Here is a 12,821-nt window from a genome sequence, read left to right on the forward strand (position 1 = left end):
TTATTTCCGGTTCCGTTGTCAATAAAACAGCTCCTTTTTTTTAAGGACTTTTTTTTTTTTTTTTTTTGCATGACTCATTAAGAGGTCATATTTCCAGAAAATGAGATAAGATCCATCCATTTAAGAAAGTGGTTCGCAAACCTTTTTTCAGTCCTGTGAACATTTTTTTAATTCAAGTACTCTCTAATCAGAGCAAAGCACTTTTGGTTGAAAAAAAGAGATACAAGAGTAAAATACAGCACTATGTCATCAGTTTATGATTTATTAAATTGTATAACAGTGCAAAAATATTGCTCATTTGTCTTTCTTGAACTATTTGGAAAAAAATATTTAAAAGTCAGTAAAAACTTGTTGAAAAATAAACAAGTGATTCAATTATAAATAAAGATTTCCACACATAGAAGTAATCATCAACTTAAAGTTCCCTCTTTGGGGATTGAAATAGAGATCCATCTGGATTCATGAACTTAATTCTAAACATTTCTTCTCAAAAAAATAAATCTTTATCAATTTTTATGGAACATGTCCACAAAAAATCTAGCTGTTTACACTGAATATTGCATTGTTTATTTTCACAGTTACATTCATATTTTGTTGAAGTATTATTCAATAAATATATTTCTAAGTGATTTTTGAATTGTTGCTATTTTTTGAATATTTAAAAAAAAATCTCACGTACCCCTTGGCATACCTTCAAGTACTCCCAGGGGTACGCGTAACCCCATTTAAGAACCACTGATTTAAGATAATACTGTTGAAAAATATTTGGGACGTAAGTGGAATAAACAATCTAGATGGGCCAACATTTTTTTATTACGTTATGTAGGCTGACCATATTGTGAAATCCCCAAAAGAGGGCACATATATGTGCCAAGGCACACAGCACGCCAAGGCCGGAACTAGGTGAACATTTGCCAATGATACTTGAACTTGCTTTTTAAATAATATATTTATTTAAATAAAGCATTTTTTCTCCTCTGTTGACAGCAGTGTTGGCGCTAGGAATTTTCAAAATGGACCCCATCAAGTCATAAAAATGGGGTCCCACATAATATGGGTTGTACTTATATAGCGCTTTTCTACCTTCAAGGTACTCAAAGCGCTTTGACACTACTTCCACATTTACCCATTCACACACACATTCACACACTGATGGAGGGAGCTGCCATGCAAGGCGCCCACCAGTACCCATCAGGAGCAAGGGTGAAGTGTCTTGCTCAGGACACAACGGACGTGACGAGGTTGGTACTAGGTGGGATTTGAACCAGTGACCCTCGGGTTGCGCACGGCCACTCTCCCACTGCGCCGTCCCTATTTTTTGGGGTCCCACATTTTTTTTGGCCTTTTGAAAACAAATGATAAACGTATGCATTGTCCTTTTATAACTTACATTTTACGTTGTGTTTCGGAAAAGGTTGTCATAAACGTTACCTAATTCATTAAAAGAAATAAATAAAAAAAAAGAAGACAAAAGTGTACGCATATGTAAATGTATTCAGTTATAAAAATTAATTAACTTTCTTTTTTCCTTCATGGATCTAGACTTTTCATGCTGCTGGTAGTTTTTTCCATGTTTTTATTTAATAAGTTGTAGTTGTATTTATTTCAGGATAAAAGTGTAAAAAGGGTTTTTGCTTGGGTCACGAAATGATGATAATGGTGTACCAGGGCATACATACATTTTATATTTAACGCTTAAATCTCTGGAGTCCACATCAACTTCACATCAATTCCTCATTCCAAAATGTTTTAGTTTTTTATTTAGTTTTTTTGTTTGTTTGTTTTCCGCCCTTTTTTGTCAAATAAAACTGTTTTTTTATGGCAAACACACAAAATATGCAAAATCTTCCACCAATACTATTTTTCAAAGTGGAATATTTGATGTGACATAATCAGGGTTGAGGTGGGGGTTTTGGGGGTAGTGGGGGATGTATAGTGTAGCGTCCCGGAAGAGTTAGTGCTGCAAAGGATTCTGGGTATTTATTCTGTTGTGTTTATGTTGTGTTACAGTGCGGATGTTCTCCTGAAATGTGTTTTTCATTCTTGTTTGGTGTGGGTTCACAGTGTGGCCCATATATGTAACAGTGTTTAAGTTGTTTATATGGCCACCTGTATGGCTGTTGAATAAGTATGTCATGATCATCGGCTGATTTTGCCCTTGCTCTGTCTGCCCCTCCCTCATTAAATCTGTTGCGTGCGCACACCTTCACATTTTGGTTTTGTTTTCTTAACCCCTTCTTAAACTTGTACGTACGTTGAAAATAAACGCAACCTCGACACAAAACGCTGGACATTTGAGGCTTTTAAGAAATCCCGCCCGGACAGGCCCGTAAAAGAAGACAAGTCCGTGGAAAAGAGTAATTTTCTCAATTGTTACATTGACAAATATTTTTCGATTCTTGTAACTTTTTAATTGAAAAGCAAAAAGACTTTACATCTCAGAAATGATTAACGTGGACCCCGACTTAAACAAGTTGAAAAACTTATTCGGGTGTTACCATTTAGTGGTCAATTGTACGGAATATGTACTGTACTGTGCAATCTACTAATAAAAGTTTCAATCAATCAATCAATCAAAGATTAAATTAGCCATTGGCTCCCAATCAAAATCCTATTTGAGACCTCATATATCCACACCTGCTAAATACAATTATAATACAGTTTTAAGTCACTTAATTAGTACATTTATTTTAAAAATAATATGTGTATTTTTTGTTTTTTTTCTTTAAAAAAAAAAAAATATGCCGCAGGCCCCCCCCAAAAATGGGTGGCAAATGTTCCCCAGGACGGGTCTGTTACACCTCGGAATATATGGCTGTGTTTTAAATAAAATACTTCAACCAGTTAACTTCAAAATGTAGACATATACCAGTCTCAGGGCATAATGCTGAAAGTGTTGAAAATGCCATTGAATTTGGATAAATATATAAACCCCGTTTCCATATGTGTTGGGAAATTGTGTTACATGTAAATATAAACGGAATACAATGATTTGCAAATCCTTTTCAACTCATATTCAATTGTATGCACTACAAAGACAAAATATTTGATGTTCAAACTCATAAACTTATTTTTTTTTTTTCAGTTACTGAAAGTGGTTTTATGAAGTGTTCCTGAGCCCATGTGGTGATATCCTTTACACACCTATGTCGGTGTTTGATGCAGTACCGCCTGAGGGATCAAAGGTCCGTAATATCATCGCTTACGTCCAGTGATTTCTCCATATTCTCTGACGCTTTTGATGATTTTACGGACCGTAGATGGTAAAATCCCTAAATTCCTTGCCATAGCTGGTTGAGAAATGTTGTTCTAAAACTGTTCGACAATTTGCTTACAAATTGGTGACCCTCGCCCCATCCTTGTTTGTGAATTACTTAGCATTTCATGGAAGCTGCTTTTATACCCAATCATGGCACCCGCCTGTTCCCAATTAGCCTGCACACCTGTGTTTGATGAGCTACCGCAACTTAATGAGTATTTATTGCCACCTTTCCCAACTTCTTTGTCATGTGTTGCTGGCATCAAATTCTAAAGTTAATGATTATTTGCAAAAAAAAAATGTTTATCAGTTTGAACATCAAATATGTTGTGTTTGTAGCATATTCAACTGGATATGGGTTGAAAATGATTTGCAAATCATTGTATTCCGTTTATATTTAAATCTAACACAATTTCCCAACTCATATGGAAACGGGGTTTGTAATCGGTCTTGTAAACGTCACTAAATAATGAAAGCATGCAGTCTCCAACAAATAGTTAGAAACCTTCTGGTGACAGATGCTCCTGTGTGCCATTTTTTTTACAACTGTATGGAATGTTAACGTGGGTTATTAGGACTACTTTGGTCTGATTGTCTAATTTGCAGCGATTGTTCTGCCACACAATACCTCAATGCTAACGAGGTAAAATTACACTTAAACAGCCATTATGGAGTCCATCCTCACCTCCTCCAGCACCGTGTGGTTCCCCGGCGCCACAGTCCAGGATAAGCATCGACTCCCACCCCTTTCAGGACTTGTTCTCCTCCAGGACCAGGAGGTGTGTGAGTCGGATCACAGCTGACTCTTTTCACCATGGTCACAAACTATTCTCTCCTCTCCCCTTAAACAGGAGACTACGGTCCATCCAGACCCACACCTCCCGCCACCTGAACAGTTTTTTTCCCTTGCCCATCAGGCACATGAACAATAACAAGATCTGATAGCTCAGGCACAGCTCATTTTATTATCTATTCTGTGTTTTAAATTTGTTTTATGTTGCACGATTGCACCAAAAAAAAAAATCCTAGTCTGTGAACTTGTTCTCAAACAATGGCAATAAAATCTATTCAGATTCTGATTTTGGTTCTGAAACGACTGTCGTTGGCATTGACAGCAGGATAGCTCCTTTGCAGCGCAACAGTTTTTTTTCTCACTACAATAGGGCGGAACCATGCTTGCCCAGGCACAACTTCTGTTGCGGCGCGGATTCGAACCCAAGATTCTCCCGCAGCAAGATCACACTCTCTGCCTGGCAGAATGCCAGGACACGCCCCCCGCACGCTTCGCCGCAGCTGCAGGCTGTCAGTCATCAGTGCACCTGTTCAATCAGGAGGACGGCATAAGAACCAGTCACTCCTTGAAACTTTGTTAACTCCTGTAACAAGCATTCACGTCTCTGGCTTCCCTCTCGTTGTCCCGGCCTCATTTGCCCTTTTTGTCTTGTTGACTTTTGTCCCTTGTCCTCCTCGCAGTGCCCGCCTTGTTGCATGTGCTCGATAGCTGTACCTCGACCTCCACCCGGAGATTGGACTGCCTCCCTCGATCCTCGATCACTCGCCTGGACTCGGACATTATTGCTTGCCGCCTGCCCTCGACCTCCTGCCTACCCTCTTGTTCAGACGAAGATTTCATCCATCACGCATGTACAACATCCTCTTGAATTATTTACATGGTTAATTTTACACTTTTAATCCTGCAACCGACACTTAGAGTAGCATACACATCCCACGCAATCATCAAAGGTTACAATAAACCTGGTAACCTTAAGTCCTTCGTGGTGTCGTCTCCTTCCAACCCTCACGTACATAACATCTTCCTGGTCTTGGAGTATAAATATTTGGGGTTTTGGCACCAGCCACTAGAATAGATGTGACCAATCTAAGTCTATGAGTATGATCTGATGAACCTGACTTGGATGAGAAATTAAACTATTCGGGCTCCAGTACTCTGGAATGCCCTCCAATGCTACCTCAGTAGAAGGATTTACTGTATTTCCTTGAATTGCTGCTGGGGGGCTAATTAATTTAAAACCTCTTCTCAGTCCTGCGCTTACCAAAGGCATGCGGTAAAAGTAAGCATGCGCTAATTATTTTAAAACCTCTTCTCACTCCGGCACTTACCAAAGGCATGCAGTAAAAATTTGAGTGTGATGTAAGGATACCATCATGAAAAGCACATTTAATTAAAAAAACGTTATTATGGTCTTAATTTACTTATAAATATAGTCCAAGCCTGCTTCTTTTTGATCAAAAGCATCGTTAACTTGTTTATAGTAGTTTTCCTTATCTTTCTTCAGTTTTAAAAGTCTCTCTGTCTCGATGGAGATCTTCCGACCTCCTGCTTCGATTGAAAATCCAGTTTAGAAAACTGTTTTATTTTAATAAACACACGCTGCTCACTCTTGCTGGTCCAGTTCATGGTCGGTCGGTGTGTAGCCATAGCGCGCTCTCGTTTGGGTTGCTCCCGACGTTCAGACCTCTGCTATCAGTTACCTCGGCTCCTCACGGGCGACGACAGAATTATCCTCGGACTACTCCCCCTCTCGTTCTGCTCCGTGCGTGATCTCTTTATCTCACCGCTGCCACCAGGAAGTGCCATCCATCCATTTTCTACCGCTTATTCCCTTTCGGGGTCGCGGGGGGCGCTGGCGCCTATCTCAGATACAATCGGGCGGAAGGCAGGGTACACCCTGGACAAGTCGGCCACCAGGAAGTGTTATTATATAAATAATACACTGGGTATTTAGGACTGGAACATGCTTTATTTCAGCCCGGTTGGTTACATAGCCAGCAAAGGAGTGTTACATCCTAAAAGGTCCGTCATATCCGTCCCAGCACATATCACGTCACTCATTTCACTTCTTCTGCAGCAGAGTAGTCGCAAGAAGGATCACTACCAGGAGGCGGGAGTCATTTAATGACTCATATTTGACACACACAGCTACGGTATTGTGACGGTCTCAAACCGTCGTCTTGTGGGTTCCCAGGACCACCAAGGGAGGACATGGCTTGAGCAGTTTGACTTTGTTTATTTTTCAATAAAACCTCAGTCCAAGTTGCTCTTCCGCTCCTGCTCTCCGCTCGCTCGCCGACTCCTTGCTGCCATTTTGGCCCTGCTTGTGTGTCGGATCGTCGGCTCCACCTTTCCATAGGTACCGGTATATTAATAAAACATAGCTGCTTACTGTTCTCTTTAGCATACCGATATTCAATAGCTTGGACCTTAAATCCTACTGAATAGTACTTAATCTTCTTCCCTTTATGCGATTTCAAATTACCGGTATTGAAATCAGTCTCGTCCGTTTTGAAAATGATGACAGTGACATCACAAGTAATACCCGGCGGTAATACTAAACATGTGCTAATTATTTTGCGAAGCGAGTTTGACCCGGCAGTAATTCAAGGCAGGCGCATACTATATGCCCGGCGGCAATTCAAGGAAATACGGTAAATCCCATCTTAAAACTCATTTGTATATTTCAGCCTTTAAATAGACCCCCTTTTTAGACCAGTTGATCTGCCGTTTCTTTTCTTTTACTCCTCTGCCCCCCTCTCCCTTGTGGAGAGGGGGCGGAGGGAGGTGTGGAGGTCACAGCTCCGGTGGCCATGGATGAAGTGTTGGCTGTCCAGAGTGGTGGACCGCTCGCCTGTGCATCGGTTGGAGACATGTCTGGGCTGCTGATCCGTCTCCGCTTGGGATGGTCTCCTGCTGGCTCCACTATGGACGGGATTCTCGCTACTATATTGGATCCACTATGGACTGGACTCTCACTGTTATGTTTGATCCAATATGGACTGGACTTTCACAATATCATGTTAGACCTTCTCGACATCCATTGCTTTCGGTCTCCCCTAGAGGGGGGGTTGCCCACAAAACAGTATGCGGTCCTCTCCAAGGTTCCTTATAGTCACTGTCACTGACGTCCCACTGGGGTGAGTTTTTCCTTGCCCTTATGTGGGCTCTGTACCGCGGATCTCGTTGTGGCTTGTGCAGCCCTTTGAGACACTTGTGATTTAGGGCTATATAAATAAACATTGATTGATTGATGGATTGAAACGTTTTCCAAGACAAACAAAACGGTCCAGTTGCAATTGATTGAATATAAATATATCGATAGACAACATTCACACTCACATTCACACACTATGGCCAAGATATGCACCTGTCCCCAGGTGCATATCTTACCATGCGATATTGGGTGATGTTACACTTTTCATACTGAGGGAAACTTGGAGTGATTGAGTTCAGAGGGAAATAATGAGATCCAGTAACACCACAGGATCAACCTGCTGTGTACTTGGGGATAAATGAGTCCTAATCCCGTTCACGCTGCTCGTCTGGATCATCAACTGTGCCTGCAGAGTAAAAAGAAATAGGAATTGTGATTCAGACGACATGTTTTGGTTCAAACATTGAAAGCACACTGATGTGTGCCTTTTGTATTCTTTTGGTAGGCCTTTTGTCAAATGCTCCAAATTTTCCCAAAAGGCTGATTCTGTGCTACTTTTTTTTCATGTTATTATAGTTTTTGGAATTTGTGGTTTGGTCCCTGGCAGTAGTGGCGAAAGTATGGAATTCTAGACATCCGCGGAAAGATTGCAAACAGTCCCTTTAAGCAGGCACTTCTCACTTCTCCAGATGAGGCTGAAGGTTGGGGGAGTGATCCGTCCTAGTTTAAACAACTGAAAACAGATCATTTTAGTTTATAGGGATGTACTTTAGATAGAACTGCAGTATTCCCTTGTGTATAATGGCCAATTGGGTTAAGGCCCGGCTGTGGTGAACACATTTTAGCGAAGTAGAATTATTAATAGAACAAATATTTTGATAGTTAGAGCAGGGTTTCTCAAACTTTTTTCACCAAGTAGTACCTCTGAAAACACTTGGCTCTCTAAACACCTATGATATTTGATGATATTATGAACCGTAGATGTTGAAATCTCTAAATTTCTATCAATTGCACTTTGAAAAACGTTGTTCTTACACTGTTTGACTATTTGCTCACACAGTTGTGGACAAAGGGGTGTACCTCGCCCTATCCTTTCTTGTGAAAGACTGAGCATTTTTTGGGAAGCTGTTTTTATACCCAATCATGACACCCACCCTTTCCCAATTAGCCTGCACACCTGTGGGATGTTCCAAATAAGTGTTTGATGAGCATTCCTCAACTTTATGAATACGTTTCACCTCTCATCCAAGTCAGGTTCATCAGATCATGCTCATAGACTTCGATTGGTCACATCTAGTCTAGCGGCTGGTGCCAAAACCCCAAATATTCATACTCCAAGACTAGATGGAAGATGTTATTTTGACTAACATTTCAATACAGTTGCATAATAAGCCTAAGTATTTATGAAAAACAAGTTAGAGGTTTTATTTAGGACATTAAGATATTTTGGATGGTATTTCATGTTAGTAATATTTTTTTTTTAATTGAATGTGAGTGTGAATGTTGTCTGTCTATCTGTGTTGGCCCTGCGATGAGGTGGTGACTTGTCCAGGGTGTACCCCGCCTTCCGCCCGATTGTAGCTTAGATAGGCGCCAGTGCCCCCCACCACCCCAAAAGGGAATAAGCGGTAGAAAATGAATGAATGAATGAATGAATGTACCCGGTGGTTTATGTTATATGTTTCACATGTAGTTTATTCAATGTTTAACAGATGTTTTGGTTTACCATGGCCTTGAAGGCATCATTGTTATGTGCAGCTTTCTCTGCCAATGTTTCGTCTTTGTTTAAACATGTTCTGCATATTGATTGGCTGAGAGACTAGGAATGGGCATCTGTAAGCGGGGGATGTGGAAAACATTTGGTTCCCATGTTTGTTGATGGATAGAAAGCATGGAGTAAGGCAGTGGTTCTCAACCTTTTTTCAGTGATGTACCCTCTGTGATTTTTTTTTTAATTCAAGTACCCCCTTATCAGAGCAAATAATTTTTGGTTGAAAAAAAGGGATAAAGAAGTAAAATAAAACACTATGTCATCAGTTTCGGATTCATTAAATTGTATAACAGTGCAAAATATTGCTCATTTGTAGTGGTCTTTCTCGAAATATATTTGGAAAAAAAGATATAAAAATAACTAAAAACTTGTTGAAAAATAAACAAGTGATTCAATTATAAATAAAGATTTCTACACAAAGAAGTAATAATCAACGTAAAGTGCCCTTTTTGGGGATTGTAACAGAGATCCATCTGGATTCATGAACTTATTTATAAACATTTCTTCACAAAAAAAGAAATCTTTAACATCAATATTTATGGAACATGTCCACTAAAAAATCTAGCCTTCAACACTGAATATTGAGTTGTTGTATTTTTTTTTTCACAGTTTTATTCAGTATTATTCAATAAATATGTTTTTAAAGGATTTTTGAATTGTTGCTATTTTTAGAATATTAAAAAAAAAATCTCACGTACCCCTTGGCATACCTTCAAGTACCCCCAAGGGGTACGCGTACCCCCATTTGAGAACCACTGCAGTAATACATTTGGCAATTATAACATTATTTTCAAGAAATCTGCTGTCCAAATGCGGTTTTGAGCCAAATTCACATCATCCAAAATTAATACATTGATCTAAAAACAAATTTTTTGCTTGACTTCTCAGCTGAATTGATTACAAATAGTGGGCAGCACGGTGGAAAAGAGGGGTTAATGCATCTGCCTCGCAATACGAAGGTCCTAAGTAGTCCTGGGTTCAATCCCGGGCTCGGGATCTGTCTGTGTGGAGTTTGCATGTTCTCCCCGTGACTGCGAGGGTTCTCTCCGGGTACTCCGGCTTCCTCCAACCTCCAAAGACATGCACCTGGGGATAGGTTGATTGGCAACAGTAAATTGGCCCTAGTGTGTGAATGTGGGTGTGAATGTTGTCTGTCTATCTGTGTTGGCCCTGCGATGAGGGGGCGACTTGTCCAGGGTGTACGCCGCCTTCCGCCCGATTGTAGCTGAGATAGGCACCAGCACCCCCCGCGACCCCAAAGGGAATAAGCGGTAGGAAATGGATGGATGGATGGAGTTCTACACATAGAAGTAATCATCAACTTAAAGTGCCCTCTTTGGGATTGTAATAGAGATCCATCTGGATTCATGAACTTAATTCTAAACATTTCTTCACAAGAAAAGAAATCTTTAACATCAATATTTATGGAACATGTCCGCAGAAAAATCTAGCCTTCAACACTGAATATTGAGTTGTTGAATTTTTTTTCACAGTTTATGAACTTACATTTATATTTTTTTGAAGTATTATTCAATAAATATGTTTATAAAGGATTTTTGAATTGTTGATATTTTTAGAATATTTAAAAAAAATCTCACGTACCCCTTTGCACACCTTCAATACCCCCAGGTGTACGCGTACCCCCATTTGAGAACCACTGCATTAGATTGTATAACAGTGGAAAATATTGCTCATTTGTAGTGGTCTTTCTTGAAATATATTTGGAAAAAAAGATATAAAAACAACTAAAAACTTGTTGAAAAATAAACAAGTAAATCGATTATAAATAAAGATTTCTACACATAGAAGTAATAATCAACGTAAAATGCCCTCTTTGGGGATTGTAATAGGGATTCATCTGGATTCATGAACTTAATTCTGAAAATTTCTTCACAAAAAAATAATATTTTAAACATAAACAATATTTATGGAACATGTCCACAAAAATATCTAGATGTCAACACTGAATATTGCATTGTTGCATTTCTTTTCACAGTTTATGAACTTACATTCATATTTTGTTGAAGTATTATTCAATAAATATATTTTTAAAGGATTTCTGAATTGTTGCTATTTCTAGAATATTTAAAAAAAAATCTCACGTACCCCTTGGCATACCTTCAAGTACCCCCAGGGGTACGCGTACCCCCATTTGAAAACCACTGGAGTAAGACAGTTCAGTTTTAGTCTTAATTGTTTATTTTGGCCTCAACTACGGCCTACACTAGTCGGATTCTGACGTCTTCCGTTGAAGGCTGATAAACCTTTGATAACGGCTCAAGTCGTGTATTACAATATTTAGTGAAGGGATTTTTTGCGTACCACTAGATGGAGATGGAGTGGAATCCCTGAATTAGAGCATAAAAAAACAATTTTTTTTTACATAATTTCAGCCCTCTAAATATGAAATCACCTTTAAATTATTTTCACCCAATATAGTAGCCCTGGGTGTGTTCTACTGTAGATTACAATAGAACACAGTAGAATTTTCCTGAAGGAATCAATGAAGTACTATCGATCTATCTACTATCTATCTACAGTACTCACTGGTAGCCCGGGGAACCCTCCAGGCGTCATTGACCGGCCACGAAAACATGGTCACGACGTGAAAATACTTTGTCACATCCTTGGTAATTCTACTAAGTCAGAAATGGGATTCCGTGTGCTCAAACCATGGGTGTAAAATGTTCTGCAAAATTTTGACAGTCGCAGCCACAATCCTTAGCATTGAAGTCATCCTATCGTATTGTTAGCAATGCCCAAGCGATGTCAAAGATGAAATGCTTTAGACTGCAAATAGGTGATAGCATCCTTGTTAGCTTGATGTGCTGTGACAAATCCAATGCTAAGTCGCATCAAAGTCTCACCAATGTGGAGATGTGTTATTCAAGTGTGGGAGGTTGAAAATGAAGTCCATCAAAAAGTTTTTCTGCCAAAAGAAAAATTGGTTTTAAAATATCTCTGCAACACCTCCATGGATTAAATTTCTCTTATTGAACCAAACGCTGTCCTTAAAAACGAGGTACGTGCAGAATAGAGAAACTATGTGATACCGTGATTATGACTTACCGTTACAAACCTACGTGAAAGTACATACAATAGCTGTAAAATTGTGTGGAGTTAAAATTCATATTGTCATCTCTATTTAAGTACAGAAACCAGAAACATGTACTTGACTCAAACAAAGCATTTGTTCATGCTCAAACTCGAGTTGCCCGACATAGTCTTGGGGTTTGAACTGATGAATCTTGCTCGAATGGGAGACCAAACCGTCTTGTAAGGCAAACTGAGAAGTCCACATGCGATCGGTTTACAGAGAACCAAAACAAACCTTGTATTCGTAAGGTTGCCATACAATAGACTGACCATACGTCCTCTTTTCCCTGGACACGTCCCCTTTTGCGCGCCTGTCCGTTTCTGAAATGCTTCAAATGTCCGGTGTTTTGAGTCAGGGTTGCGTGTATTTTCAATGTACGTACAGGATTAAGAAGGGGTTAAAAAACAAAACAAATTGTGAACGTGTGCGCACGCAGCAGAATTTGTGAGGAAAGGGCAGAGAGAGCGAGAGAGCGAGATTGAGTATTGGTTGTGATCAAGGCATACTTGCTCAACAGCCATACAGGTCACACTGACGGATGGCCGTATAAACGACTTTAACACTGTTACGAATATGCGCCACACTGTGAACCCACACCAAACAAGAATGACAAACACAATATACAGCCCGGCTCCCCCACCTCAACCCCAATAACGTCACATCAAATATGTCACTTTGAAAAATAATTTTGGTGGAAGATTTTGCATATTTTGTGTGTTCACCATAAAAAAAACATAGTTTTGT

The sequence above is a fragment of the Nerophis ophidion genome, linkage group LG25 (assembly GCF_033978795.1).
Source record: "Nerophis ophidion isolate RoL-2023_Sa linkage group LG25, RoL_Noph_v1.0, whole genome shotgun sequence".
Lineage (NCBI taxonomy): Eukaryota > Metazoa > Chordata > Actinopteri > Syngnathiformes > Syngnathidae > Nerophis > Nerophis ophidion.